The sequence below is a fragment of the Macaca nemestrina genome, chromosome 9, assembly GCF_043159975.1.
Source record: "Macaca nemestrina isolate mMacNem1 chromosome 9, mMacNem.hap1, whole genome shotgun sequence".
NCBI lineage: Eukaryota > Metazoa > Chordata > Mammalia > Primates > Cercopithecidae > Macaca > Macaca nemestrina.
In genome coordinates, this window is record NC_092133.1 from 82,998,840 (window position 1) to 83,025,253 (window position 26,414).

The 26,414-nt window shown below is 39.4% G+C and overlaps 1 protein-coding gene across 3 annotated transcripts in view; it reads left to right on the forward strand.

Moving 5' to 3' along the window:
- LOC105495979 (bone morphogenetic protein receptor type 1A) overlaps positions 1–26,414 on the forward strand; it is a 169,928-nt gene that overhangs the window by 65,325 nt on the left and 78,189 nt on the right. The window contains exon 1 of one of the 3 annotated variants that reach the window (XM_011765988.3): positions 22,244–23,106. The exons of the other annotated variants lie outside the window; for them this stretch is intronic. The gene's annotated coding sequence lies outside the window, so the exon portion shown is untranslated. Of the gene's footprint in view, positions 1–22,243; positions 23,107–26,414 lie in introns of those variants that run through there. 3 annotated transcript variants of the gene reach the window in all.

Below are 26,414 nucleotides of genomic sequence, written 5' to 3' on the forward strand. Positions count from 1 at the left end.
AAGGTTATTTTGTGATCTGATTTTTTCTGTCTTAATATGTTGTGAGTATATTTCCAAGTACTTATTTTCGTGTGGCATAACGTTTGTAGTTACACAAAGTGGCGGTGTTGAGACTGCCCTGGTTCAAATCCTGGCTTCAGTTACTGCTGCAGTGTGACCTGAAGAAAGTTACTGCTTTGAGTTTTAGTTTCCTCATCTTGAAAATAGTGATAACATTCTTAACTAACTTCTGGGGTTGCTGTAAGTATTAAGTGAGCTAACACATAGAAATAATTCTTGGCACTTAATAAACATCAGTTGTTGTTACAATATTGTCTGACTGTACTATAATTTACATTATTTTTGTTTTTGCTTGTTCTGCCATCATTAAGCGTGTTGTAAGACCATATGTGTCACTAAATCTGGGTGTACAACATGATTTTTTTTTTTTTTGAGACAGAGTCTCGCTTTGTCGCCCAGGCTGGAGTGCAGTGGCGCGATCTTGGCTCACTGCAAGCTCCACCTCCCGGGTTCACGCCATTCTCCTGCCTCAGCCTCCAAATGACTAGGACTACAGGCGCGTACTACCACGCCCGGCTAATTTTTTGTATTTTTAGTAGAGACGGGGTTTCACCGTGTTAGCCAGGATGGTCTTGATCTCCTGACCTTGTGATCCTCCCGCCTCGGCCTCCCAAAGTGCTGGGATTACAGGCGTGAGCCACCACGCTTGGCAAGATGATTTTTTTTAAATGTGCATTTTTATTAGTAGGATTGCTGGGCTAGTGGATACATCATGCACATTGCTAAGTTGCTGTCTAGAGAGGCTGCATTTATACCTCCCAAGGCTGTACAGGAGACCATTAACTTCATTACATTTTTCCAAGAAACTTTATGCTATTGCCCACATTTTATGCTGCTCCCTTGCTAAAAGTGAATAGCAATATGATCATGTTGTTACCTCTCTCTTGCCAAAATACTGGACTTGATGGTAAGGGGATCACAGTGACATCATCATTGCCCACAGATGTTTCTTTTTTCTCCCCCCTCCTCCCCTCCTCCTTCCTCCCTCCTTTTGTTTCTTGAGAGGGGTTCTTGGCTCTGTCCAGGCTGGAGTGCAGTGACACAATCATGACTCACTGCAGTCTGGACCTCCCACACTCAAGTGGTCCTCCCACTTCAGCCTCCTGAGTAGCTGGGACAGCAGGCACGGACCACCACATCCAGCTAATTTTTGTATTTTTTGTAGGGAGGGGTTTTTACCATGTTCCTAGGCTGGTCTCAAACTGCATGTTCCCAGGCTGGTCTCAAACTCGTGGGCTCAAGCGATCCACCCACCTCGGCTTCCCAAAGTGCTGGAATTACAGACCTGAGCCAGCATAGCATGCCTGCTCTCACATTTATTTCTTGATCTACATTTTATTCATTATTTAGGTTCAACTTCAGCATGTGTCATGTATTTATATACAGGTTCTAAATCTTTCCATTTGAAAAATACTCATTTTTCTATCCAAAATGAATTCAATTTTTCTTTTTATTCTAGTCCCAGTCTGTGTATGAGTAAAACCCCAAGGACCCTATATCCTGATTTTAGTATTTTTTGTTCATGGTTTGAAACAGCTTTATTAAGATATAATTCACATACCATACAATTATTTAAAGGGCACACTTCAGTGGTTTTTAGTATACTCACGGATCTGTACAACCAGTATCACAGTCATGCAATTGGTTCAGGATTTGGGAAGAAAATGTATGGCATTAGGATTAAAAGTACAGTGTTTAGAGTCTGGGTTTGAATCCCAAATCTACCATATATTAATTGTGTGACTTTGAGAAGGTTACTTAATCACTATGAGCTTCAGTTTTCTTTTTTCCCCCCTCCTTTTTTTTTTTTTTTTTAAGGCGGAGTCTCACTGTGTCACCCAGGCTGAAGTGCAGTGGTGCAATCTCAGCTCACTGCAACCTGTACCTCCTGGGTTCAAGCGATTCTTTGTCTCAGCCTCCCAAGTAACTGGGATTACAGGCCAGCATGCCTGGCTAATTTTTGTATTTTTAGTAGAGATGGAGTTTCACCGTATTGGCCAGGCTGGTCTCAAACTCCTGACCTCAGGTGATCTGCCCGCCTCAGCCTCCCAGAGTGCTGGGATTATAGGTGTGAGCCACCGTGCCCAGCCTGGGCTTCAGTTTTCTTATCTGTAATGTGGGATTACTAGTGGTATCTGCCCCATAGTCTTATTTTAAGGATTAAGCCAGATAATAAATGTATAGAATTTAGCACAGTAACTGGCACATAGTAAATGTTTGATAAATGGAACTCAGTAAATATTGTTGCCATAATTTTGTTCTTAACCAGCAAGTGTTTGATGCTATTAGGCATTGTTACTAAATACTGGAAGGTGTTTCTACCAGTGATTCAGAGGGTTTTCTGTATCCAGCAAGCTTTTAATACAGCTTCTTGTATTATTCTCCCATATAAACTTGTAATTACTCTCTGAAAATACAGTTGATTTCTTATTGATGGAGAACAATAATAGTAGCTTACACTTAGTGCTTACTGTCTGCCTGGCACTGTTCTAAGTGCCATACCTATATTAACTCCTTTGATCCTCATTTTACAGATTGGGTACGGAGGAGGTTAAACAACTTGGTCAAAGGATTACAACAGGTAAGTGGTGGAGCCAGGATTCTAACCTTGATACTCAGTCTGGCTACAGAGCCCATGCTCTTTCTTAATCTTTGTGTTCTTCTCTTTACTTCCTAAAGAATGGTAGATGCATTTCAAACATCCTGACATCTTGGCTGCTGAGGATTCTGTATGGAAAAGCACCATGAGGTCTTTAATGCTTGGTTGGAAGGAGAACTAAAATAAACAGTTGTGTGTGCTATAGGCATGGGCCTTAGGGCAGCTGTATATTTATCATCTGGGTCAGACTGTACATTGATGATCCTGCTTCACCACCATAGAATCCAGACCCCCCGTAGGGCCATGACTAGCCACAAAGTACCCTCCCTGTGGAATGCCTGTTTGAACTTGAACTACTCCCTCCTTGCATGGTATCAAATCCTGCGGATCCTTGCCACCTTAAATTACTTCCCACCTGTGAAGCAGTAAACTTTAGTGCTTTTCGATTAATCATCATGTGTGGTGATATGACATTTGCAGTATCATCTGTTACCATTATTTAAATTTGAATATCTTTATGTCTTGACTCCTCATGTTGATTACATGTTTCTTGCAGGCAGGGAACTATATCTTAAATGTTTTTTTTTTTTTTTTTTTTTGAGACGAAGTCTCACTTTGTAGCCCAGGCTGAAGTGCAGTGGCGCGATCTCAGCTCACTGCAAGCTCCACCTCCCGGGTTCATGCCATTCTCGTGCCTCAGCCTCTGAGTAGCTGGGACTACAGGCACACACCACCATGCCAGGCTAATTTTTTGTATTTTTAGTAGAGATGGGGTGTTACCATGTTAGCCAGGATGGTCTCGATCTCCTGACCTTGTGATCCGCCCGCCTCGGGCTCCCAAAATGCTGGGATTACAGGCGTGAGCCACTGCGCCTGGCCTTAAATGTTTTAAAATTTGCTTTAATGGCTCCTGGAAATATTACCAAGTTTTGTGTGTGTGTGTGTGTGTATTTGTATGTATGTATGTTTCTTTCAGTCTCACATGTCTGTCGATAATAGAATATCTCTGAAATTCAAACATACCTAGCCTCACAAACTTAGTCCCAAAGGTACATGCTGTGTTTTTGCAAGAAGGTGGGCAGTCCCTAGTCGGCTGTTGGATTATGTGCATTGTGTTGGGGTAGTAGTTGCTGCTAATTGCCTGTCTGCGGCTCCTCAGAACCTGTTGTTGCTTCCTTTTGAAACCTTCCTTGATTGCCCGAGTTGCTGTTCATCCTGCATCCAGGCCCCTCCCTTAGGCATGTGACTCACGGATTTAAAAGACAGTGCTGTGTGGTAATTAACTACCTACTTCTCATCACATAGAGATGAGAACTTAAATGTAGGCTTCCCAGCTAAAACTTTCTTCCCTGTGTGTTTATCCACCCACAGACATGTAGCAACGCTGTCTCACACCTGGCCTTTTGGAGAAAATACTGCTAGACTTATTTCTCTTGTTTGAAATCGCTAGTTGACATATTCCTGTACAAGTGATGGATTTTACATGGGTGCTCTTAATTGAAAATAATTTTATTTTCTGTAACTTCTAGAGTTTTGTTAGTTTATTGATGCACACATCTTGGGTGGGTGACAACTGGGTTTTTTGTGAAGATAATTTTAAGTTTTTAGTAAATAACAATTAAGTATTACTTGACAGTTTAATTGGACTCAATTCTGACATGACCCGTACATCCTTAAGGGGACAGATGTTTATCATTTTCTATGAAATGTAATTAGTTTTTCAGGAAACTTTGTCCATATAAAGGAATTGATTCCATCCTTACTACCTGCTTAGCAATCCTGAAAAATATTGTAAATACAATCTTAGAGTATGCATCATTAGGAAATAAATCCATTTTGAGAAATAAATTTTAACATACACTATTAATAATAGGACATTTAGAAATGTTATTTTCTAAATATATTAGAAATAATAGGACATTTAGAAATGACATTTTTTCTTGCTTTTTGTTTGTTTGTTTGTTTTGAGACAGGGACTCATTCTGTTTCCTAGGCTGGAGTGCAATGGCACAATCATAGTTCACTGTAGCCTCAACCTCCTGGGCTCAAGCGATCCTCCCACCTCAGCCTCTGAAAGTGCTAGGATTACAGGGTTAGCCACCAGCATCCAGCCAAGAAATCCCATTCTAATGTATTAGTGTGGTTTTATCTATTTTAGTGGTGTAAAAATCTTTGTGAATTATATATAGTATAATTGAATTGCCAAAATAAACGTCCTTGCCCTCAAATTGCTTATGATATTGTTTCTGAAGCACAGATATAATCTTTTGACCTTTTAAGCAAAAATTAATTTTTCATTCAACTTTTTTTTTTTTTGAGACAGGGTCTTGCCCTTTTGCCCAGGCTAGAGTGTAGTGATGCAATCATGGCTTACTGCAGCCTCAACTTCCCAGGCTCAAGTGATCCTCCCACCTCAGCCTCCCGAGTAATTGGGACTACAGGCACGTGCCACCATACTTGGCTAAATTTAACATTTTTTTGTGGAGATGTGGTCTCGCTATGTTACCCAGACTGGTCTTGAACTCACGGGCTCAAGTGATCCTCCTGCTTCAGTTGCCCAAAGTGCTGGGATTACAGGTGTGAGCCATCATGCCTGGCCTTTCATTCAACTTGTAATTCACAATTTCCAGAAAAAAGCTTTGAAATTACTGATGGAGGAAAGATCTTTGGGACTTGCTTATAAATGTGTTAATATTTGATTTTAATAAGCTCTGTCATACTAACACTGTTTATTAAGCTTTGTGGTAAAATTACTACCCATAACTAAAGAATGAAATACGTATTTTCTGCAAATTGTTAAAAATTATAAATTGATAGAAAAATTGAATGAATAGTGAACACCGTTGTGTCTTTCACTAACTCAGCGGCTCACTTGCTAACGTTTGCCTCATTTGCTTTCTCTTTCTCTCTGTTTATGAAGACATACTTTTTTAATTCCCCGAGCCATTTGAAAGTAACCTGCAAACATCTTGACATTTAACTCCTAAACATTTTAGCACGTGTATCTTAAGAACAGGGTTGTCTTCCTGAAGAGTTACATTATCATGCTTAAGAGATACGGTATTAATGCAGTATTATCTAACATATGATCCCTATTTAAATTTCATTTATTTTCTTCATCAGAACAGTTCTTTATAGATGTTTTAATTTTTGATCCAGAACTGAGGGAAAAAATGTATCTATATCTATAGAGAGCTAAATATATCTATATTTGATCCAGAAACCAATCCAGGAAATACACACACACACCCTTTTGGCTGTCATAGTTCTTTAGTTTACTTTAGGATAAGCCACCACCCGGCAGTGGTCTTTTATGAAATCTCATCATGTTTTTTCTTTTCTTATATAAGCTGTCCCACAATTTGCTGATTATATTTCATGCCTAGATTAAAATAAAAATATTTTGGAATGAATATACTATATAGATGGCATTAATTTTCCATTATATTACATTAGGAGGAGAAGTAACTTTTTTTTACATGTTGTTTTTTCTGCTGTATAATAGTTCAGTATTTGTTTTAATATACTGCTGTTAAAGATTTGTGATACTGTGTCCTTAAATTTCAAAACAGAATTTTGTAGTTTACTCTTAATTTTGTTAGTATGTTATATTCCAAAATTATAGAAAGTGCTGTAATAGACATTTATGTAATGTGGGCATACATTTAAATTTTAAAAAATCTTTTAAATTGTTAAAATATTAACATTTAACCGTATCTGCTCTAGATAGGTTTAATTTTACAAGGATCTATCTACCTCTCTTTCTATCTATCTATAATGTATATATCCATTTTAAATAATAATAATAATACATGAGTAAATCTGGCCCAACCTTTTATCTTAAGAAATGTAACAGCAACTTTGAACTCCTTCATCCCTCAAGACAGTTACTCCTCCCTTCCCAGAGGTAACCATCCTCCTAAATTTGATGCCATTCCCTTAGTTTTTTCTTAAGTTCTACCACATTTGTGTTGTCTCTTTCACATACCTTTTTTTTTTTTTTTTAAGTTTTCTTGTTTTTGAGCTTTATACAAATGGAATTATTCTGTATCTATTCTTCTTGGACTTGATTTTTTTATTTAACATTACAATTTTGAGATGTCATTTATGTTGACATTCTTAGCTGAGGTTCATTAATTTTCATTATTAGGTGATATAATCCAAATTATTGGAATATGGAATATGTCATGAATATACCACAATCCATTTTACTGTTGCTTTATACTTGGGTTTCACCTAGTTTTTGGTATGGAAAAAACAGCTTTAAATATTCTTTTGCGTGGTTCGTGGTAGCTAAGTACAAAAGGTTCTCTAGGTTATATACATAGACCTGGAATGGTTGAGTCTTGGGTATGTACACCATCAGCTTTACTAGGTATGGCAGAATGTCGTCTTTTACACAGTCGTGGAATAAACCAAATGAGTTCAAGAGGAGCAAATTTGTGAGAGGATGGACAAGTGAAATAGTGAGTTACATTTCGTGTGTTTTGAGTTTTAGCCTATTTAGTTAGAAATGTTAAGTAGGCATTTAAGATGTGTTTACTTTTTTAGCTCCACCCATCTTTGTTTTTTCGTGGGTTTACTCATTCAGGTGTGTCATCTTTCCCTTCTCCTTAAAGTAGTCTTTAAAGAAAAAAATTGTAATATCATGGTACAACAATTACTTGATCGTAATAGAAGATGTGTTCAGTTTTTATATCTTCAGTCTCAGGCCATCCATCATATGCAACCTTTTTATTCTTCTGGACCTTGAACCACAGAACTACATTAAGCTAGTTTGCTGTTTTCCAGAGATGACATAAAGAAGTGGGTAGAGGGTGATGCTGTTAGCAAGTATGCATTCCAGGTAGTGGTTCGCAAAGGGGAGAAAACCTAACAGAAAGATGGGTGCAAGTTAAAACAAATAAACCAGTAAGTAAGTAAAAAACCACAACACTCTTTCGTGATTATTTAGATCTGAAACAAATAGCAGCATGTATTAATAGTCCCTGATGATTTCACTGTATTGTAGCATAACTCTGGTATTCATAATGTCAATTCTGAATTTCTTTATATGTTGAGAGAGTGTAATCATGCACATTTTAGCAGATCTGGTGAACTGCTAAATCTAGAATCACTCCCTGATAATTCCTGACTTAATAGTAGAAATTTAACTGTTTTATGTGGTGAAATTATTCTGGGAAGCTTGTTCCATGGGACTTTTACCTATTAGCTAATAAAACAAATGGTCTGTTGATACTTTCTCAAAAGCTCTGTAGAAAAAAAAAACAACAAAAACAGGTGATATACAATATATTTCTCTACTGGCTGAATTGGATTTACTTGGAAAAGGAAAGAGGGTGTTATCAAAAAATTTAATTGTCTTATTAGCTTCATAAATTGTAGAGCAAGAATGAGAATGTGGAAGTGTTTTTATGCTTCATTGTTGGGAAGGATAAATTACAAAAGAACATAGAGCTGGGTGATTATCTGGGGTTCATTCTGTTGCAGGTGCCACCCCTAGAACAGATTGGCACTCCCCTCGGAATAGTCACCCCTTCACGGAGCCAGAGCAGGAGGGATACGGAGGGAAAGGGCCCTTTCCCAACTTCAGACTGAGCACCCAGAAGTCGACCCGGGACTGCTGTTTTGTTTCTAGGAAACTGGAAACCTTGGCAGAATTGAAATTTCCTAGGTGATTTTTTTCTTCTTTGCTTTCCAAAAAATAAACTTGTATGTACACACATATATATATACACTCACACCTACATAAAAGAAAGATAATTTCAAAGAAATACTGTATCTCGTATAGTCCTTGAACAGTTATTTTACTATTCCAAGTAGGTTCTTTAAAATTTTAAATTTGAAATAAGTATGGATTTACAGAAAATTGCAAAAAAACAGTAAGGAGAGGTCCCTTGTGCCCTTCACCTTTCCCTTAGTGGTTACTTCTTAATACCCACAGCACAACATTAAACTAGAAATTGACATTGGTACATTTTGTGTGTTTAGTGCTGTGCTGTTTAAACATATATGTAGTTGATTTGTGAACCACCGTGGCATCAAGACACAAATGCTACCACCACCAAGATCTCCCTTATGCTGCACACACCTGCCCCATGGCAGCCAGTAATCTGCTTTTCATCTCTATGACGTTGACATTTCGAGGATGTCAATAAATGGAATCACATAGTATGTGACCTTTTTAAATTAGCTTATTTTCACTTGGCCCAATTCCTTGAGATCTATCCAAGTTTTGTGAATCAACAGTTCTTTCTTTTTTATTGCTTAGTAGTATTCTATGGTTTGTTTAACCGTTCACCTTTTGAAGGATAATCTTTTCCCCTAGTTTTTGGCTTTTAACAGTAAAGCAGCTATGAACATTCATATTCAGTTTTTTGTGTGGACATAAATTTTTATTTCTTTGGGAGAGGTGCTGTTGAAGAAAAGAAATTATTCAGTGACACTTGTTAAAGCATGGTAAGGAAGACATTATTCAGGATCATCGCTGTAAGTGTAGGGACCACTACAAGAGTGTCTTACAATGGGTGGGTAGAGAGCGTGGCCTCAGTGCTGGATGTAGCATGGGCAAGTGGGAATTTGCAGCCAAGGAGCTGGGTGAGGGCCAGTGGATGGAAAAATTCTCAAGAGGAAACGTCAGGTGTAAGGGGTTTCTGCCTAAACTGACCTTAACAGGATTCTTTCTTGCTAAAGACAGGCCAAGGTGATCAGATATCTGCTGGAGGGTGGCAGAAGATGAAGAGGGTAATCAGATAAAATGATGGGAGGTTTGCTAATCTAGCTTAGGAGGGTTCTTTGCTAAAACAGGAATTTACAAGGAAGTACACAGATAGGCCTGGGAGAAAGTTCAGGAGCCTGGCTGATTTGACCAAGCAAAGAATCTTTGCCAGAGCCCAGGGGTGTGCAGTTGGTGGCTTACCTGTAAGTAGCTGTGCCATTTTACTTGCTTGCTGGCAATATATGAGAGATCTAGTTTCTTCACATTCGTGTCCACATTTGGTATTGTCACTATTTTTTTATTTTAGCTGTGCCAATAGGTGTGCAGGGATGGTTGCAGCATAGTTTGGTTTGCATTTCCCTGATGTCTAGTAATGTTGACCATATCTTTTCATGTGCATATTTGCCGTCTGTGTATCCTCTTCAATAAAATGTCTCTTTATATTTTTTGCCCATTTTCTAGTTGAAATTTTTTTCAGTTGTTGAGCTTTGAGATTTCTTTATATATCCTAGATGAGGCTTTTGTCACATATATTGTACAAACATTTTTAATTTTGTTGAAGTTCAGTTTATCGTGTTTTTTTTTCTTTCATGGATCATGTTTTTGGTGTCATTCCCCATTCCCCATTCCCCACTCTCCACTCTCCAGCCCCAGATGGCCATGAATTTACTCTCGGTCTCTGTGGAATTGCCTATTGTGAATATTTCCCATAAATGGAATCATATGTCTGGCTTCTTTCACTTAGCATATATTCAGGCCTTATCGGTGTTGTATCATGAACCAGTTTTTTTTAATGGCTTCATTTATTTTTATAGTTGAATAATGTTCCACTGCATGGATAAGACCACATTTTGTTTAGCCATTTGTCAGTTGATCGGCAATTAAGGTTGTTTTCGCTTATTCGTCTACACCAGTACAGCTGCGTGTGTACCCTTCAGCCCTGCACCTTCCTTATACAGGATGCACAGATGTACGCATGCGAGCACCTGTGTGTACAGTTTTGTTTTCTTTTTTAAATAGTGGAGGATTAACTTATTTTGTAGTTGTTTTTTTTCCTTCGATATTTAGGATGCCTTTTTATGTCTATACAAATAGATATTTATCTCATTCTTTTAAAACACTGTATAGTGTTTAGTGTGGCTGCTTAATTGATCCTATTCTAATAAACATTTATTTGACATTGGGCAACTTCCTGTTTTTCTTTCTTATATAACAGTGGCACCAGGCACAGTGGCTTACGCCTGTAATCCCAGCACTCTGGGAAGCCAAGGCAGAAGGATCACTTGAGCCCAGGAGTTTGAGACCCGCCTGGGCAACATACAGAGACCTCATTTCTACAAACAAACAAACAAAAAATTATCCAGGGTTGGTGGCACTTGCCTGTAGTCCCAGCTACTTTGGAGGCTGAGGTGGGAGGATCACTTGAGCCCAGTAGGTCGAGGCTGCAAGGAATTAGGATCACACCACTGCACTCCAGCTTGGGTGACAGAGCAAGACCCTGACTCAAACAAAAAAATAGTGACACTAATCATCCTTGTACAAGTGTCTTTTTGGTACATAGCTAATTTTATCTACTTTTGGATTTTTCTCTTCAATGCCATTCATCATTAACTTACTTAGAAGTATATTGATTATCTCCTATAGACCAGGCACTGTACTGTGTATCAGACACTAGGGATACAAACACTAATAAAATGCTATACTCGAGTTTTTTGTAAAGACGATATACCTATAAATAGGTAATCATGGTTCACTGTGATTAGCACACAATGTGTTATTACTAAAATCCTGTGGAACAAGTAACAAAGGAGTGTGGAGGATTAAAACAAGGGAGGGGATGCTTGAGGTGGGTCTTCGTGAGGACAAATGGAAGTTCATTTGGGAAAATGTAAGAACACTGAGTTTTGAAATAGAATTGCAAGTGTGAAGAAAGGGACCAGCACTGCATAGGGTGGCATATTTAGGAAATAGCAAATCCATAGTTTAATACAGTCATCAGGAGGCTGTTGGGCAGAGATTGTAGCAGAAGGTAAGGCATGTTAGGTTAAACAGATTGAAAGCAGATTAAGCAGTCTGTGAATGTCCTAAAGAATTTGGACTTCATTTTGTACATAATTAGAAATAATTGAAAAAAATGTAGGCACACTTAAATTTTTTAAGTTTAGTAAATTTTTGTGCTGTGACACTTTATCACCTCCCACAATCACCCTCTTCTACCTCCTCATCTAGGCAACCACTGCTTGTTTTCTGTCTCTAAATTTGCTTTTCCTCAACATTTCATATGCATTGGAAACATGTAGTATGCAGTACTTTTACATTGGCTTCTTTCACCTAGTGTGTCTTTGAGGCTCATGTATGCTGTAATGTGTATCAGTATTTTGTGCCTTTTTATTGCCTGATGGTATTCCATTCTGTGGTGATGCCACACTTTATATGCTCAGCAGTTGATGGATGTTTGGATTGTTTCCAGTGTTTGGTTATTATTAACAAAGCCGCTATGAACATTTGTAGATAAATCTTTGTGTGGGCACATATTTCTCTTGGGAAGAGGAAATTTTGGATCTTGTGATGAGTTTATGTTTATATATAACTTTAAGAAATTGGGGCATGGTAGCTCACGCTTATAATCCCAGTGACTCGGGAGGCTGAGGCGGGAGGATTGCTTGAGCTCAAGAGTCAAGAGGTCAAGGCTGAAGTGAGCCATGATTGCGCTACTGCACTCTAGCCTGGATAACAGAGTGAGACCTCACCTCTAAAACAACAAAGAAAAAAAAGTTTACAGACTATTCTCCAAAGTGACTGCATCATTTTACAGTCCCGTCAGCAATGTATGAGGGTTCCAGCTTCTCCAGATGCTCATCACCACTTGGTATTGTCTTTTTGATTATGCCCATTCTAATGGCTATATAGTGTGTCTCATTGTAGTTTTAACTTGCATCTTCCTAATGACAGGATGTTTATAATAGAGCCTACGCCAGACAGCATGTATAGAGATGGGGAGACATTTTAAAGGTATGTGTATCAGCGTTAGAATGAGCAGCATTTAGTAACTCCCGAGTATAATAGATGAAGCAGAGGGAGGTGGGGCTTGTGATCCCAGGATTTTAAACTTTGGCAATTGGGTGGTTCTTGGCTAATGGTGCTGCCATTAGCCAAAAAGTGACTACAGGCACATAAACAGATTTTGTGTTGGTGAACGATGGCTTTTATATTGATCTTGTTCTCTTGGTGTGCCACTGGAATAAACATTTAATAGAGTGTAAACATGTATCTAGTTTAAAAGAAGGATCTGGCCTGAGGTATGAATTTAGGGGAGTTTACATTGTATAGGGAACAACTAAATTCATGAAAGTAAATGATGTATCTGTTCCTAAGTCACCCTATCTGCTGAGTTGCTTGTGGCAAGTTGTTTAAACAGTAAAAGAATTTAATATGAAAAGATCCACGTTAAGATGATTCTAGGATTAATTCATTCAGGCATGACAGCATCACCAAGGACCTCAGGTTCTTTCTGTCTTTTAATGCTGCCGCTGTTCTTGATCTGTTGGGTTGTCCTCATGGTCCAGTTCTTGTTTACACATTCAAACCCAGAATTGCATGCAAAAAGGCTGGGAGCATGTGTTTTTGCCTGGGTCTTTTTTCGTTAACCAAGAAAACCTTTCCTAAAAGCTCCCTAGCAAATTTACTTTCTTGTCGTCTTGGCCAGAATTGCATTAGGTATGTGTTACCAGACTACCCGCTGGCAAGGGGAATGGAAATTGTCACAGCTGGTTCAGACTGCAGCTTTCTAGCCCAAGTATCTTTTACTGTTATCTCTTCTGGAAGAATCCTTTTCCCCTTGCCTTTTGATTCTCTTCTGTAGTTGAGATAGGTTAGATTTTCCATGCAACCCAGTTTTTTATCACTTAGTTGTTACTATTCAAATACTTCACAACAGCAAATACTTGCTAAAATCCTATACTCTGTCATTCACTGTGCCGGATTCTAGGATACAGAAATGAATAAGAAACTTGTAGTTTGACATAGATATAAGCTTAAATAGAAGAGTGCTATGATAGATTTGTACACTAAAGTTCTTTTGGACTATGAATTTAGTACAACTGTTTATATGTTTGCTTTTTATGAGTAAAGGCATCGCGAGTTTCAAAGTCAGACTTATATTCAACTTATAAATGAACTTTTGGAAATTTAGAACACAACCCATTCATGAGTTGATGTTCCCTTTCTAGTTAGATGGTTACATGTTTATTATAGGAGTGCATGGTATACTAGCCTAAATTAACTGTTCATTTGAATTATTTAAAGCTGAAACCACATTATATTTTTCTGGAGCATAATGTTTGCGTTTTCTAGTTAACATACCAAAGTAACAGTAATATCTTTAGTTTAAGAACCCGACTGAAATGTTTGTAAAATGTAGATTGTTTTGTAATTTGGCTTTTTGTTTTTAATGGTCATATGAATGCAGCTATCGTGTTTGCAGTATTTGTACAGTACATGGGGTACTTTTTCTGGGTGCTGAGAAGGGAGGAGAAATGATAGGGAAGAGGGGATTTGGAGTAGCCAAAGGAAAAAATGTGCAATCAGTGTTGTTGATTCCACCAAATTCTAAGAATTCCATCACATCTTGATATCTGGTACAAGCTCAAAGTTAATCTTAAATTTTGGCTTAGGGCATGGCCGTATGTGCTGGCTACTTGGGAGGCTGAAGCAGGAGGATCCTTAGAGCCTGGAAGGTCCAGGCTGCTGTGAGCCATGATCGTGCCACTGCACTCCAGCCTGAGTGACAGAGTGAGACCCTGTCTTTAAAAAGAAAACAAAACAAAACAAAAAAGTGTCCAGGTGTGGTGGCTCACGCCTGTAATCCCAGCACTTTGGGAGGCTGAGATGAGCGGATCATGAGGTCAGGAGTTCAAGACCAGCCTGTCCAACATGGTGAAACCCCATCTCTACTAAAATACAAAAATTAGCTGGGCATGGTGGCGCACGCTTGTAATCCCAGCTACTGGGGAGGCTGAGGCAGGAGAATGGCCTGAACCCAGGAGGCAGAGGTTACAGTGAGCCGAGATTGTGCCACTGTACTCTAGTCTGGGTGACAAGCAAGACTCTGTATCAAAAAACAAAACAAAACAAAACAAAAAAGTGTTTTGGCCTAGATTGACTAAAAGAATATTTAAACTATTATTTTCTATAAAGCAAATCATAATAATAGAAATTGGTGACATTCTGAAACCTTATATGTAACTGGTATGATATCCATAATCAGTGCTTGTCCTTGGATTCTGCATGGGTAGTGAGCTTTAAATAAAGTATCTTGTTGGTTTAAGATTGGACCATTTTAATAATTTTGAAGACCAAGATGGATATGTACATTTTGATGACAAGAAAAGATGTTTTGTAAGGGAAATGTGGGATTAAAATGAACTTTTTGTGTGTGTTTACAAATAATTATTAATGTTGAGGAAATTTTTGATGTTAGCTCTGAATTATGAATGTTAGAATATATTTAGAAACGTTTGATTTTCATTTTTTCCATGTCATTGAGAAGCTTGGATATGTTTTTTTAAAGAATTGCCGCCTTCTTAATGTGTTTTCTACAACTAATAGAAATTTCAGACACAAAATCTTTGAAAAAATGACTTATACTTACTTAGCGTTTTGTTTTGACTAACACCCCTGGTGGTTGTTGAACCACAAGTTCATAGTGTTAAAAGCCTGTGGTAAATTACCCAGTAAGCTAAGTGATTAAAGTCGTTTGGAACATTTTGCCCATGTATGTCCTATTTTTATGTGTATACATATTTATAGATTTGTGCTCATAGGACTATAGCACTATATTGCAAAGGTCCTAACCTTTATTCACACAACTTCTATTGTGTGCAAAGTGACTTGCAGATCTGTACTGTGGAGCATATCGTTTCCTGTGTCTTTTGTTTACCTCTGAGTAATGAAGTCAAATCTTACTTGATTTTCCTTAGCTAATCTATGTTATGTTATGTTACGTTACGTTATGTCATGTTACGTTACGTTATAGTTCTAGGATACATGTGTGGGACTTAAATTCAGTCTTTAGGAAAGGTTTTCTAGGCCGGGCACAGTGGCTCATGCCTGTAATCTAAGCACTTTGGGAGGCTGAGACAGGTGGATCACTTGAGGTCAGGAGTTCGAAACCAGGCTGGCTGACATAACAAGACCCTGTCTCTACAAAAAATATAAAAATTAGCCGGGCGTGGTAGTGTTTGCCTGTAGCCCCAGCTGCTTGGGGGACTGAGGTGGGAGGATTCCTTAAGCCCAGGAGTTTGACACCAGCCTGGACAACATGGCGAAACCCCATCTCTACAAAAAATATAAAAATTAGTTGGGCATAGTAGTGCGTACCTGTAGTCCCAGCTACTCGGAAGGCTGAGGTGGGAGGATTCTTTGAGCCCAGGTGGTGGAGGCTGCAGTGAGCTGTGATTGTGCCACCACACTCCAGCCTGGGCAACGGAGCCAGACTCTGTCTCAAAAAAGAAAAAGAAGAAAAGATTTTCTGAAGTTTATGTTGAGTGTTTGTACATGTGGGAAAACAGGGAAGAACAGATCATCTGGGGTTTTGGACTTTGAAGATGGGGTGTTTGAAAGCTCTTTTGGTTATGTTATTCTCTATTTTTTAAACTTTAAATTTAGCCTGAAGCCTAAAACTTTTTAGCCAAGAAAACAATGTTTTAGTAAATAGTGCTGTAATAAACAATAGTTGGTAAGTTTACATGTTAATTTTATAATTTGATACATTGGAAATATCTGGTAGAATTAGAATCAGGCTATATATATATGAATATCTGTATGTATATATATGTTTTTTGTGTGTGTGTGTGGTCAGGCTGGTCTTGAACTCCTGACCTCAAGTGTTCCACTCACCTTGGCCTCCCGAAGTGCTGGGATTACAGGCATGAGCCACCGTACCCGGCCAGGCCATATATTTTTAAAACAGACACTTTGATGGACTGTTTTTACTTTTTGGGGATAAATTAATTTGAACTTTGTTTAATACAGTGATTGCCTCCTCTCTCTTCCATACTCTTAGGGAGGAATGGAGTAGTTGGCAAAGAATGGCTTTGGGGGAAAATCTCCCTATGCCATTTCTAAAATGGAAACAGTGCATTTCTTCTTTTTTTTTTTTTTTGGAGACGGAGTTTTTCGCTCTTGTTGCCCAGGCTGGAGTGCAATGGCGCTATCTCAGCTCACTGCAACCTCTGCCTCCCCGTTTCAAGTGATTCTTCTCCCTCAGCCTCCAGAGTAGCTGGGATTACAGGCATGTGCCACCACATGCGGCTAATTTTTGTATTTTTAGTAGAGACAGGGTTTCTCCACGTTGGTCAGGCAGGTCTCGAACTCCTGACCTCAGGTGATCTGCCCGTCTCAGCCTCCCAAAGTGCTGGGATTACAGGCATGAGCTGCTGTGCCTGGCCCGCATTTCTTTTCTTGATTAGTAAAAGGGAAATTAAAGATTATGAGCATTTCAGAAGAACACGAAACACCAACTCTTTATTTTTACCTTCCCTCATTTCTCTGAGGGACAGCCTGAGAGTTTTATAGTCATATGAGGACTCTGAAAAATGTTAGAGACCTGGCTAAGTTGTGGGTAACTAGTGCATTGAGAAGACTGAAAGGCTCCTGAAAGCAGACAAAGCATTGCTAATTGCATTCAGGGTCAGGCTGTCTTTAGCCAGACCATGAAAGACACAGCAGCCTGTCTGCTGAGTGGAGACTCTTGTCTTTAAGAAAGACTGCTACCTGATATGCTAGACCGTTTCAGGTTGCCGTCGTTTACATGAATTTAGTCATTATTGCCAAGACTGCTAAACCTCAGTGTGACACAAGTGATACTTCTAAATGGACTTGAAGACAAGGTATTTGACCTTGCAATGGGGCATAGGCAATGTTCATACAGCTTTTAAAATACGAAACAGAATACTTTGCTATTTGAAGTTTCCGTTAAAAGATTGAGATTATTTTTAAGATCGCTAAGTAAACAGCAGACATATCTTTAAAAATTTTTTTTATCACTTGACCCAGGAGGCGGAAGTCGCAGTGAGCTAAGATTGTGCCACTGCACTCCAGCAGGGGTGACAGAACGAGACCCTGTCTCAAAAAAAAAAAAAAAAAAAAATTAACCTTTAATAGTTTCTATCTTTTAGATTTATGAATGCTTGCCCCTTAAAGGGTAAGGTGTTAATGGCAGTACTAATATACGGTAGTTTAGACCTATTCCACGGACTTAGCTCAACCAGTGCAATTAATTCTTCACCCTCACAAGTCCTAATGTTCTAGGTAGAATTGTGGCTGAAATGAAAACTGGTTATGAGACTTTATAATAAAAAAGTAGAAAAAAGTGATATTAGCTAGATAATCCAATATATTATTGTCTAAGTAGGAATCTGAATATTGTAGAAATGTACGTTTTGGTGCTGCTTCTAGCTGTTCCTGTTCTTTTTCTTTTCAAATTGAGATGAGATTTTTTTTTTTTCTGTAAAGCTTAAGCTAAGATAGGAATTTTATATGGAAGTACTGTTCCCACAGAACTAGCTTTACAAATGTAAAGCTTGGGCAGAGGTTGAGGAACATGGTAAAGTGATAGATTTCTTAAAAACTCTAGAAATTTTCGTTGACTTTACTTTGGAAAGGTATAGTTGTACATGTGAAACACTTCTAGTATTGCTTCTACATGTATTATTCTGACAGTGTTCCTTAAGTCTTAAATAAGTTCTTTTTTTCCTAAACAGACTTATGAAAATATGCATCAGTTTAATACTGTCTTGGAATTCATGAGATGGAAGCATAGGTCAAAGCTGTTTGGAGAAAATCGGAAGTACAGTTTTATCTAGCCACATCTTGGAGGTAAGGAAAAGAACATAATTAGAATAATACGAAATTTCTCATTTTTTAATAGTTGAAAATAATCCTACATTGCCACTTTATTTGAGCGTTCTTCAGTTTCTTTGTAACACCACTTTATAGTAGCTTTTTTAGTTTCCTTAATCATCTTCCTGATGAGTTCATAAATAATTCTAATATATTTTCCTCATAAATGTTGAACCTCTTCAGGAGTGAAAGGTATTTATTTCTTACTAATCACTTTCATAAATCTCCTTTTGGAAGATAAGCATTAAATGGTTTATATGTTTATTTTTTCACCCTAAGTTTGCAAGGCAGAGTTCAGAATGCAAGATTAGGCCAGATGCGCCTGTAATCCCAGCACTTTGGGAGGCTGAGGCAGGTGGATCACTTAAGGCCAGGAGTTCGAGACCAGCCTGGCCAACATGGCAAAACCTCGTCTCTACTAAAAATGCAGAAATTAGCTGGGCATGATGGCGTAAGCCTGTGATCCCAGCCACCTGGGAGGCTGAGGTGTGAGTTGCTTGAACCCAGGGTGCAGAGGTTGCAGTGAGCTGAGATTGTGCCACTGTACTCCATTCTGGGCAACAGAGCAAGACTCTGTCTCAAAAAAAAAAAAAGAAAAGAAAAGATTATATTGAAAAATGAATGTTTATGTTATTCTGAAGTTTTTATGCTTTTTAGAATTCAGGGTTTTTTTTTTTTTTTTAATTTTTTTTTTTGGAGACAGGATCTTGCTTTTGTCACCCAGGCTGGACTGCAGTGGTGTGAGCATAGTTTCAACCCCCTGGGCTCAAGCGATCCTCCTGCCTCAGTCTCCCACATAGCTGGGACTACAGGCACACATCACCATGCCCAGCTAATTTATTTTTTTTATAGAAACAGGGTCTCATTATCCCTCTGTGTTGCTCAGGCTGGTCTTGAACACCTGGACTCAAGTGACCCTCCCTCCTCAGCCTCCCAAAGTGCTGCGATTACAGGCATAAGCTACCACACCCAGCCCAGGATAATATTTTTAGCATGTTAGAATAATAGATCATTGGAAATAGAATTTAAAGAGGTAGGAGCTGCCAGAAATAGGAGGAAAGAAGCCATCCTAAGACAGTATGTACAGGGAAATCAGGCCTACTGTTTTAAAATCCATTTAGAGGCTAATGATCAGGTAAAAGGTTTGAATTCATTAGGGATCTACATTTTAAGAAATAGATAGGATGTATAGTTTTGTGAAGCAGTCTACGCTTACACTTCTGGAGGTGGCAGGCTTTGCTCGCTGCTTCTGTTAATACTTGCAGCATTCACTTGCCCTTCTCCTGCCCGTGCCAAACCGCTGGATTAGCTCTTCTGAAAAATACTGTGACTCTCAAATTCTTTTATGAGGTTTCATATTGTTTGATTGGTAGAGCTGTGGTCATTTTTTTCTTTCTCAGTTCTTTTGGTTTCCATGACTGTATGCTCTTCTGATTCTACTTATTTAATTACTCCTTCACCTTCTTTCCTTTCCCTCCTACTTTTAAATAATAATGACCTTCCCCAAGGTTTTATCTTTGAAATTCTTCTATTTTTTTTCTTATGTCTTTCCTAGTCTCATGATTTCCACAGTTGTCTCTAAAATGATCTCTCTCAACTTCCTATCTCATTTGCGGCATTTTCTCTAAGCTTCAAGCCCATATTTTCAGCTGTTTACAGAGGGCTCAGCTTAGTGCCTCAGACTTCCTATTATCTAGCACATCATTCATCGTGAGCTCTGCACCCGCTATTTCTCCTTCTGTTAACGGACCTCTTTGTCACCCAGGCTCTGAGTCTTAGTGCTGTATCGGATTCCTCATCATTTGCTTCCTACCCTTAGGCACAAGTGAAGTCCTATCAGTTTTATTTCTCTAACATACCACAAATATTTGAATCTTCTCCTTCCGAGTCCCCCTTCACCATCCAAGTTTAGGTCCTTACATTACATTTCACTGAAAATATTGCAGGGATATCCCAGCTTGTGCTTCTTCTCACTCGTACTTCACTTTACATGTTGCTGCCAGCTTAAATTATCTTAAGAGATAATTTTGCTTGTATTGTCGGTGACAGTTTGCGTGTCTGCCAGAGTAAGGACAAATTCCTCTAATTTTAAAGATAGCATAGCTTTGCCTTCATCTGTCCATTTCTTTCACCCTTTAAGCATTTATTAAACACCTACTGTATGCCAGGCATTATGTTAGATCAGAATGCAAAACATTAAATAAAAACAGGTTCCTGGCTATACTCAAAAAACAGTCTGTCTAGAGATGGATGAGCATGAAAACAGTTATTTAAGTGCAATCCGAGAAGTGCTATATTATGATTGAAATGATTTATTTGATTATTCCACACTGTATACATAGATTATAACATCATGGTACACCCATAATTGCATACAGCTATAATTTTTCAAAAAAATTTAAAAATACGAGTGACCATGTCAAAAAAAAAAAAGTATATTGACATCACCTAGAAAGACTACACCAATGTTGTGAGAGGAGAGAATTGTCAGGCAGGCTTCAGAGAAGAGATAATATTTGAGCAGAGTCTTGATGGACGAATAGAAGATTGCCGAATGGAAATTGGAAAGTGTAATACTGTAAAATACGTATTTGGTTTTTGATGCCATTTCCTGGCATTCAAGTCTTAAAATCCTTGAAACCTCTGAAGTGATGTATTTTTGTATGCTAATGAGTTAACTAGTAGATGGCAGCCCGCTGGTTAGCTTTAGGTTGGGGGCTGGTCAGCAGAAAGACTAAGGCAGGATTAGAATCAGAACTTTCAGTTCCCACCCCCCCAACCCCCAACATTTAGGGAGGGGAGAAGGGCAGAGGGTTAAGTTGATCACCAGTGACCCGTGGTTTAGTTAGTCATGCCTACAGAATGAACGTTCCATAAAAATCCAAAAGAACTGGGTTCAGAGAGCTTCTGGATTCTGAACATGTGCAGGCTCTGGTGCCCTGTACATCTCTTTATCTATTCTTTGTAACATCCTCAATAATAAACCTGTAAACATAAATGTTTCCTTGAATTCTGTCAGCCGCTCTAGCAAACTAATAGAACCTGAGAAAAAGGGGTTGTGGATACCTGGATTTATGGCTGGTTGGTCAGAAGCACAGGTAAAATAACCTGGGCTTGCCATTGGCATTGGAAGTGGGGACCACCTTGAGGATTGATCCCTCAACCTGTGGGATCTGGTGCTGTCTCCAGGTAGATAGTGTCGGAATTGAATTGGAGGTTCCAGCTGGTGTCTGATGCAGAATTGTCTGCTTGCTTGTTGGTGGGGAGAAACCCTCACACATTTGGTAAGAAAAGTCTTCCCTGTTGATTGTTTTGGTGAGAGGGCAGAGGAAAAATAGTTTGAGTGTTTTCCATACTCACAGAAGGCAAGGGAATTAATTTCATGCACAGAACCCAGAGCGGGGTGGAGGCAGAGCTTGAAAGTGTATAGAATGTGGCCGGGTGCGGTGGCTCAAGCCTGTAATCCCAGCACTTTGGGAGGCCGAGACGGGCGGATCACGAGGTCGGGAGATCGAGACCATCCTGGTTAACACGGTGAAACCCCGTCTCTACTAAAAAATACAAAAAACTAGCCGGGCGAGGTGGCGGGCGCCTGTAGTCCCAGCTACTCGGGAGGCTGAGGCAGGAGAATGGCATGAACCCGGGAGGCGGAGCTTGCAGTGAGCTGAGATCCGGCCACTGCACTCCAGCCTGGGTGACAGAGCGAGACTCCGTCTCAAAAAAAAAAAAAAAAAAAAATTGTATAGAATGTATAGAAGATAGAATAATTTTTGTATGGCTTGAATTTAGAATAGGAGAGAGAGTTTGAAGGACAAGGCTGGAAAGGACCTTATGAAGAATTTTGAATGCCATGGCAAGGAGTCTGGACTTTTATTTTGTGAAAAATGGGCAGTCATTGAAAAATTTTAACATTTAAAGATATTTTGGATCATAATTTTTTGTTAAAATTAATATGATGTTTGTATTAGTCAGTTTTCATGCTGCTGACAAAGACATACCCAAGACTGGGTAATTTATAAAGTAAAGAGGTTTAATGGACTCTCAGTTCCACGTGGCTAGAGAGGCCTCACAATCATGGCAGAAGGTGAAAGGCATGTCTTGCATGGCAGCAGGCAGAGAGAATGAGAGCCAAGCGAAAGGGGAAACCTCTTACAAAATCATCAGATCTTGTGAGACATATTCACTACCAAGAGAAGAGTATAGGGGAAACCACCCCCATGATTCAATTATTTCCCACTGGGTCCCTCCCACAACATGTGGGAATAATGGGAGCTACAGTTCAAGATGAGATTTGGGTGGGGACACAGTCAAACCATATCATTGGTGATATGAATGGTAGTTTGGAAAAAGGAAAAACCAAAACTGGAGAGACAAGTTAGGATATTCTTAACTGTTTCAAGCAAGAAATAATGAAGCTGTCAACTTAAGATGGGGGTCCACTTACCCGTTTAAGCATTGGTTGTTTAGAAAATGTTTAATTTTCTTCTGTTCCCCTATGTACTGTACTCTTCAGCTAGTGATTTGAAATTGTCCTGTATTTTCTTTTCTCTCGGCATATTTTTGGCCCTTCCTCTCTCTTGTGGAGTGCCTATGAACCTTAAAAACCACATCTCAAATGCCAATTCATCCCTAAAGTTCTTTCTAATCTGTATTGCTTTGACTCTAAATATATGTCTTTTCTTAGTCTAAAGCCCCCGAAGCACTTATTTTTATTCTACAGGATATTACTTTTTTGGTACCTATTAAACTATGTGGCAGCAAGTCACAAAGGAGGAATCAGAAAGTAACCTGCGCCCTACCCTTGGTGGTATATAGTCCAGTTAGCGAGGTGTGTATATAAGTAATATAAGTAATGATAACCAACATTGCCACGCAAAAGTGAGGAATGCCACAGGAGTAAATTGTTGCTTCTAGTCAGGGTCCTGTAACTGAGAAGCACCAGTAGAACATAGGAGGTTATGTGAGCTGAGCTTTGAAAGATGAGTTAAATTTAGATGGGTAAAGGATATTTCTGGAAAAGTGGATGGATAGAAAGTGAATGTTTTTGTAGGAATGTGGTAAAGGTCTTAGAAAGGGTAGAAAGTATGATGTGAAGAAAGCTCTTTTAGGGAAATTACTGTAGCAGTGATATATAAACTATACATCATTAGAGAAATGAAGTGAGGAGGTAGGGAGCTGAGTGAGGAGATTGTGGCAGTAGTTAGGCTTGAGTTGATCAGAATTCAATCAGGGTGGTGATTGTGGAAAGAGAAAAGAAAGACTCAATGGTAAAGGTATTGTGGCAGAAGAAGGGACACTGATGTGTGACTAGATGTTGGAAAGAGATGATGCTACCCAAATTTTGAGCCTAGATGGTGGGGATAATGTTGGCCTCATTAATAGCTAACGTAAGTTGGATCCTACTTTTCTAAATGTAGAGAAATGTTAAAATTTATGTTTTACTGTACTGTTGGTCTCTTAATTTGCTTATATGCAACAAGTTTTTTTTCACATTCTTTTTCCAGCTTAACATATTCAAAGGGAGATTTTATGAAAAAAGCAAAGTATTACCTCTTTTACAAAAGCAGTTTTTAAGGAAATAAACAGTATTCTGTTCATAGTTCTATCTTTTTTGCTATCATGTTAAATGCTATGTAAGATTCAGTAAAATTTAAGAATGTTTAAAGTATTTCTACAGGTATAATTCTGATACCATTACCAAAGGATGGTATCTCGTTTTAATAGAAGTACTGCTTGAGGAATGGGGACCTGTGAAAAATTCATTAAGTAGAATTCGATGGTTCCATATTAACAGATAAGCATTATTATGGTACTGTCCATTAGAGAAATATTGTGTAATAAGGCAGTAAGTTACTTAATTATAGAAAACTGGCTTTTAAAATGCATTTATTAAAATTTTTACCAACTCTTAATTTATGACTGATTTAGAACTTAGCCATATTTAGAAACAGTCTCTCTCTATTGAAAATAGTCACTAATTGTTTTATAATTATGCATGTGTAAAACTGGAAGCCATTACATTATTGAGGAAGGAAGGCATTTGTGTTTTGTTTTTTTGTTTTGTTTTTTAAGTCAGGCTTTGTGTTGAACTATTATCTTTTTTTTTTTTTTTTTTTTTGATACGGAGTTTCGCTCTTGTTGCCCAGGCTGGGGTGCAATGGCACGATCTTGGCTCACTGCAACTGCTGTCTCCCGGGTTCAAGTGATTCTCCTGCCTCAGCCTCCCGAGTAGCTGGGATTACAGGCACCCGCCACCACGCTCGACCAATTTTGTATTTTTACTAGAGACGGGGTTTCGCCATGTTAGCCAGGCTGGTCTTGAACACCTGACCTCAGGTGATCTGCCTACCTTGGCCTCACAAAGTGAGCCACCACGCCCGACGCAGCATACTCTGTTTAAAAGCACAGCAGTGTAGCCAGAGGACTTCAGTTTGAATCTTGACTTTACCACTTAGTTTGTGTTCCCTTGAAAGAAGAGCCCGAGAAAAAGACTTACCGGCTGATAGGTTATTTGGGAGATGAACCAAAAAGCAGAGGTGAGAGAACGGGAAAAGTGAGACAGAGAAGGGAGTGAAGTTTCATTAAGTGGGTGATCCAGTTCCCACTGTGGGCAACTGGGCTTCAGCCCTGTGGGTATCTTCTGAATGTTCCTCACTGTTGTCTCACCAAAGGGACATGCATGTACCAACTTTCACCTGTTGTTATTTGAGGGTTGCTCTGTGAGCTTTAACTCGGGCAGGTCTGTGCTTGCACCTCCATGCTGTTGAGCAGTCTCCCTTAGGTTTGCAAAGTCTCCAAGGAACAAAACAGCAGTGCCTCCACTCCCACTTGAGTCAGACGCTGTGCGTGTCACATAGAACTGCCCACCAGAGCCACAGTGTGGAGAGGGGTGAGCTGCAGAGCACCATGAGGGTCTCTGTGGTCTGCCCCTTTTACCAGTGAGATTCCCTCATGCCCCATTAGATCTGCTCTGTCACTGACCCTGCAGAGTGGTGACTGATTATAATCACTAAAAGAAATATCTAAAACAAGAGGGTTAAAATCTCCACCACTGCAGCTGGTCCTGAGCTCTTATTTCCATCCTTGACATTCACATGAGAATGCTCTAAGAGCCCTCAGTTGTGCTGGCAGTAGGGTGTTCTCTGGGCAGGGAAGGCATGCCCGCATCTGGAGTGTTGCTTCTGCACCCTCCTTGTTAGTTGGCATTTGGCAGTGGCAGTAGTTAGGTCACCTGTCATAAGAAGGAGCCCATGCTGTTGGGCCTATGTAGAGCCTTCCTCTCTGTCACTCCACAGGCTCCATTGACAGGCCTGGTACTCCTGCCTTGGGAAGAAGCCGGCTGACAGCACTGACGAGCCATCCTGTCTGTCCTTGGGGTGTAGTTGAATGCCTCTTCCGTGGGAGGTGCCTTGTGTTGGGCATTCATACAAGATAAAGATTGGCACTCTGTATTCCCTTCCTTCGGGCTGTCAGCGTGCCTCTTCTCCAGGCTTCTGGTCTCTTATTTCCTTTTTGGCCCCTTTTAATACAAAAATCAGCCGGGCATGGTAGTGCACACCTGTAATCCCAGCTACTCGGGAGGCTGAGGTAGGAGAATGTCATGAACCTGGGAGGTGGAGGTTGCAGTGAGCCGAGATTGTGCCACTGCACTTCAGCCTGGGTGACAAAGCAAAAAAAAAAATTAGCCACACATCCACTTGCTTCTGTAGAGAAACCTAGAACTCCTGGTCTCAGAAATGTCATCCAGGCCTCGCTTTCAGGCTTTTGGGTTATTCTGCAACTCCAGAAAAAGAGGCTGTTTAGTCCCACTCTCTTCCATTCAGACTTCCTTCTCTTAAGTTTAATTTTTTCTTAATTTAAGTTTAGTGAATTTACTTCTGGTTTACTTATTTGATTCTTCTCCAGTTTGGGTGCTTTAATTTTACTTATTTATTTATTTATTTAGAGGTGGAGTCTCACTCTGTCTCTCTGCTGATTTTTGTATTTTTAGTAGAGATGGGGTTTCACGATGTTGTCCAGGCTGGTCTCGAACTCCTGACCTCAAGTGATCTGCCTGCCTTGGCCTCCAAAGTGCTGGGATTATAGACATGAGCCGCTGCGCCTGGCCCATTTTGGGTGCTTTTAGATGCAGACGGT